Source organism: Eublepharis macularius, chromosome 2, assembly GCF_028583425.1.
Source record: "Eublepharis macularius isolate TG4126 chromosome 2, MPM_Emac_v1.0, whole genome shotgun sequence".
Classification (NCBI taxonomy): Eukaryota; Metazoa; Chordata; class Lepidosauria; order Squamata; family Eublepharidae; genus Eublepharis; species Eublepharis macularius.
In genome coordinates, this window is record NC_072791.1 from 78305650 (window position 1) to 78311649 (window position 6000).

Below are 6000 nucleotides of genomic sequence, written 5' to 3' on the forward strand. Positions count from 1 at the left end.
ATATTTTAAAACCCCATGCTAAGAAGAAGTAAAGCCCAAACTATTTATATGCAGAACATTACATCCTCATGTTCACAGCACTTAACTTATGCTAGCTGCATTATCCAGATTGAAGCCCCTCCATTCCCAATACATTCAGAATCTTTGTTTGCAACTTACCTATTAAAGCTATCTGAGTATTTCATTAGTATGATATTTGCTGCTAGCATTAAATCATTAGAAAAGATGTTAGCCAATTTGAATGCAACACGTAATTGTTTTGTTCCTATAGACTATGGCAACAATGCAGTAAAGATTCCTTAAAACAGCAGACCTGGGCCCACTGAGCTGCAAATATGTGACAAGAAAAGGGAGAGCCAGAGTTATGGGCACATCAAGGCCTGTACTGCAGGCAACAACATACCAAAAAGTTGGGAACAGGAAAGAGAATTCAAACACCAGCCGGTGTATGTAGTGCAGAACAAGACAAAATCAGCAGGAGGAATCCTCTCCACCACTGAGTGGTCTCACCTTTCTTTGCATGCAGGACAGGGCGTCAGAAAGCATTGCACACTTGCTCTCTACACAGCAGATCCTTCCAAAAGAAAACAAAAAAGCAGCTACCCCATTGGGTTCCATGACCCTCCAGGAAGGGCTCTGCAACCCACCTCAGGGTTCTAACTCTGGCTCGTCATGAACGACCGTTGAATACCACTGCCTTAAAAGACATATTCAAGGCTTGCAGCATGTACTATCCGGTTAGTACTTCACCAGGCTTGAACTTTTGTTATTCAGTTGCTGTACTGTTTATGTTTGTCTTACACTGTTTTCTTTATTCCACTGTTTATTTTAATTTCTTCTTTTAGTTTCAGTGAGAAAGGTGGCATGTAAGTAAATAGAAATAAATGGTTGTGCACCACCATTTTTCTCATAAGGTAGCTATGTTAAAGCAGCATTTTAATGTAACTGTTGGACTGACCTATTCAGTGTGGTAAAAACGGTCAATTACCTGAACATGCATTTGACCCATACATTGTGCACCGTAACATTTTAGCATACACATAGTATAATAAGCTATAATGTACAGCAAAGGACTGCAGGATTAAGAAGGAAAAAGGCATCATCTCATAATAATTGCTTAGTCCAGGCTTCTAGTCACCCATTTGCCCAGATACATGTGGCAAGTTAAGAACAGCCTCCAGGATATGGAAGTGCCAGCCAGCAGTTGGCAACCAGCAGGAGTCTGGGGGGAATATGGGGGGGGGTACTCTCAGTGACAGTGTGAAAACCCAGAAGTAACATCACTTCTCTCTAAGAATCACTGAAAGCATTTACAATAAAAAAAGAAGGGAAACAGCAGGATTTGAGTCCAGTAGCACCTTACAGACCAGCAAGATTTTCAGGGTACAGTTTTTTGAGAGTCAAAGCTCTCTTCTTCAGATACAAGGAGGAGCAGAGATCCTTGAGTCTTTATATTCCAGTCCGGAGGTGGGAGGACTGAAGAGAAGAAGGGACTCAATAGGAAAGGATACAATGGTTTGATCAGAGCAGAAATTAGCGTCTAAAATATGATAAGAACCCTGTGTCTCTTATTCAGCCCAGGGGTCCCATTGTTCTGAACTTGTGAATGAACACAAATTGGGCAATCTCACATTGTAATCTTCCCTTTATCCAACAACAAATGGACATAAATCTGAAGTTAAAAATCGTAACACTCAAAATATTTTAATGTTCCAGGATATTCCACTGCTGACCTAAAAGTGGCTGTCCTCAAACAAATAAGCTTCAAGGGTAGATTACAACGTGAATTTGAGCTCATAGGAGTTTACATGGGGGTATGCCAAATGAAACAAAAGAAGTCATTACTTGTTGGCTGAAGACAATGACAGGAAAACTGACAAATCTCCCTCGGAAGGGAGTTCCAAAGCTTTGGTGACACAACCAAGAAGGCACTCTCTCAATTTGCCACCATCTAGCCTCAGATGTCAGAGGCACCCAAAGCAAGGCCTTCAAAAACAGCAAGACTGGACAGGCAGATATATATGGGAGTTGGTGGTCATAAGGTATGCTAACCCCAAGCCCAAGATTACAAAGGCATCTATGACAAAATCTGTAGGGAGATGTGCAACAAGTACATCAGTTGTAACCAATAAACCTCCTTGCCACATCAGCACCTGAGCATCAGCAGCAAACAAAATGTCTATAATCTGATAAATTTTGGGACTAATTTGTTTAGGTAATATAGTAGTCTCTATATCTCTAAATTTTCATAATCACATTTTTAAATACACACTGCAATGATCTTCATACAACTTTTTGTTTCCCCGTGTTTCCTCCCTATTTGCGATCCTCTCACAATATATCTGGCCTTCTGAGAAATTCCTTGTACTTGTACTCGTTCTATCTTTATATACATATGCCATCTTCCACCAGAGAGAGTAGAATGTAGAGTCTGTATTTATTGCTTTATATTAATGTAATTGCAAACACTAATTTGCATAAATACAATTTATAAATGCAAACAATGTAACAAACACACAAAAAGAGGTGGAGGAAAAAGGAAAATGCAATTTTCCACATAGATCAACACTCACAGTATTTCTCAAAGTATTGTGTGAAGACACAAGATTCAATCAGACATGTAATAAAAAAACAAGAAAAATCCTAGATGCAGTAGATAAAGCATAGCTTTCATCCCGCAGAAAAACTAATCAAGCCTCTGCTGAAGATGAGTCCCTCAGAATACAGTCCCTCAGAATACAGAATACAGAATACAGTACAGTCATTTTCCTAGTTTTACCCTATTTCCCAAAAAGACAAGAAAAAAACCCTTTCAAAACCTGCCCAAATGAGAAGTCTACCATATCTCAGAACTCTTGTTTATTAGACTAGTGGCAGATCCAGAGTAACTAATCTGAAAGCATACTGAAACCAATGTAGGCAGGGCCAGAAGATTTATACATTGGTCAAAATACACAATACAAATGTTTCAAGTAAATCTCTGTGAAAGCACTAAAAAGTTTGGAAATGAGCTAGTTCCATATTTAACCATCATGACAGCCATGTGTAGGCCAAGCTAGTTTGCCTTTCCCTTTTTCTACTCAGTACAAAGAGAATCAGATACTAAAAATGCCCATTTTCTACCAGATATGAAAGGTAGGTGTATTTCTATGTGCAATTTTTCAGGACATTAAACAGATAAAGTATCTCTGTTGATGGATATACACACAAATAAAAGATCTAAAAACTGGACTGGAACAATATTGTGCTATCCAAAAAGTGAAAGAGGTGTGATACAGAATAGCTTACTGTTGTATAAACTACAGAAATTGGTAATAATTTGGCTGCAGATCAGCACATAAATAGCCACATCCTAAAGTACACAAATGGTCCAAAACAATGACATGTAAAGCCATTTTTAAGCATATCAACTGTTTCTTCACATGAGTGTGAAATACGTATACTCCAACGGCAGCAAATTTACTGTTCTTTAAATACAACTGTTATTCATCCCAGAAGCTATGTATAGCTTCTCTCATAAAAATCAAGAGAGGAATGTGCAAACTATACAAGCAGTATAAGTACATTTGTGAAATATTAATATTGGGTCTTCAATATTGAATATTGGGGATGAGATAATTCTCATATATAGAGATAATTCTCCATGACCCTCCCACAGCTGTAAAATTCTCTTTTCCCTTGTGGACTCAAAGTCAAAAGATCTTATTTTTCATACCGGTGAATGAAAGAACATTTGATTATTCACATGCTATTTCTAACATATGTGAATACTGTGACAGAATGAAAGAAAAATAGAATATACATTTTAAGCTCTGTGTCTGAAAGTCAGAATGTGTCCAAATGTTTTTATATACAATAGAATCATTAGAATGCTTTCACATAACATGAGCCCTTGCACCATTTTTGTAGACATGTGAATGCTATAAATGCAAGCCACAAAATAAATAGAAACATTTTTAAACAGATGTACATTTAAGTCATAAGAACATAAGAAGTGCCGTGCTGGATCAGACCAAAGGCCCATTTAGTCCAGCATTCTGTTCACACAGTGGCCGACCAGCTGCCACCAGGAAGCCCACAAGCAGGGTGATTGCAACAGCACCCTCCTGCCCACACTCCCCAGCAACTGATAGAAAGAGGAATCCTGCCACTCATGCTGGAGGGAGTAGATATCCATCGTGAGTAGTAGCCATTGATTGCCTTGTCCTCCACGAAACTGAATCAATGTTTTGCTGTGCATTTATATTACAGCTGCAGGAACTGCTAAAACATCTCATGTGCAAATGTCCTTGACCTCCAGTCCCAACCAATTTAATGGGATTTACTCCCAGATAAATGTAATTCAGACTGCAGACTATGGAATGTACTAGATTGTAAGATCCACCGAACTCAATGGGACTTATTTGATTAAGATTGCATTGTAAATTTACCTGCTTTCCAAAATGGCCTAATATGTTTACCTTCCCCCCCAAAAAGTATAAAATATATTGCCAATTGACATTTCAACAGGGTGTGGTTTTCTGATGAAAGTGGATGTTTAATGGAAACTACATTTATGGGAGACATCATACAAATAAGGTACAAAAGTAACTATTTACCATAGACGAGAGACTCATGCAGTATCTCCAGAAAACCCAATATAATTGTGTATATTATATAGGCACCCTACACACACTATTTTCTATAGTGCCACTTGAGCACCCAAGAACCTCTCTTTACAACTTGTTTGCTCCTCTTTTAGGCTGTTAGTAAATGGTGTCTTCAAATACTACAAACCACTATCTTTTTGTTATCTTCCAGCAGAATGGAGTTCAGAAAATGTAAATCAAAATTTATATCACCAACACCTTCTGTAAGGCATAACACATGCACAGATCCTTGCCCTTTCTGTGTGGAATACAAGATGATTAAAGGGATTCTAGGATGATATAAAGCACACCAGTAAGTCAGAAGAAAAATCTCCATTGACAGCAGCAGTGAAACTCTGGAGCTGCGTTTTAGCACCTTCCTCTCACAAAGACCTTGGCCAAGCTTCCATATAGAGCAACTCCCTGGAAAGCAGCTGCAGCTGTGTCTATATTACTCAGCTCCAGAGGCTGGTTGGATAGAGTGAAGGATGAAGGCAATCTACTCAAATGTATCATCGTCATCACACACACACACACACCCAAAGGTATCACGGGGGCGGGGGAGAGAAGCCAGTCAAATCACACACAGAAACAGAACCAGCACCCCTCCTAAATACATCTATATAGCTGCCTCAGGCAACTGCAGCAGTCCTCTAATGCCCAAGTCCTTGCTTTCCTCCTCCCACCTCCCCCTTAAGACTACGCTTCACCCAGCACCGATCAACACCTCCCTTCTCACCTTCCATTTCACGCCCCCCCCCCCGCAACATCCGTGCTTCGTCACGCAGCACTCCCACCAGCTGCCTCTCTTGCCAAGCGTAAACAAGCCCCCCCCCCTCCGGCCCGGTCCTCGGCATGCAAAGAGCCCTCCCTCCCTATATCCACCACATACACCCCACCAACTGCCCTGTCAGGTCCCCAAATATCCCTGGTCTCAGGCAGGCACCCCTTCACCTCGCTAACCCAAGCAAACCAACCTCCTACCACGGCGCAACCCTCACCGCCCCTTCTCACAAGCCTGCGCTTCCCAGCCGTTCCCCTTATACGTCGCAGACATTCCGGCCCGAGGCGAGGCCTGCCCTTCTTACCTGTCAGTGGAGGCCGCATCCTCCTCCTCGCACGCAAGCTCCGCCAAGCCTCCAGCCGCCCGACCAGTTCCGCATCGAAAGCCTGGAGCAGAGTGAAGGGGCGGACCGAACCAACCAGCGGAAGGGAGGGGGGGGGAGAACGAACCATTCCACAGAGCAAAGGCGAAAAAAAGTCCGCCAGCCCCCGAAGAGGCGGGAAGAGGCGCTGTAGAGTCGCTGACAGGGCCTTGAGCACCACGGCCAGCGCTTCCCTCATCCCGTGGAGGGGAAATGCTCAAGCCGCC

At 41.8% G+C, this 6000-nt stretch overlaps 1 protein-coding gene across 1 annotated transcript in view; it reads right to left on the reverse strand.

The window, feature by feature from the left end:
• The window catches only part of MADD (MAP kinase activating death domain), a 114243-nt gene extending 108455 nt beyond the window's left edge, over nt 1-5788 (reverse strand). Inside the window, exon 1 of the mRNA XM_054971905.1 lies at nt 5717-5788. The gene's annotated coding sequence lies outside the window, so the exon portion shown is untranslated. The remainder of the gene's footprint in view (nt 1-5716) is intronic.
• Between the last annotated feature and the right edge of the window lie 212 nt (nt 5789-6000).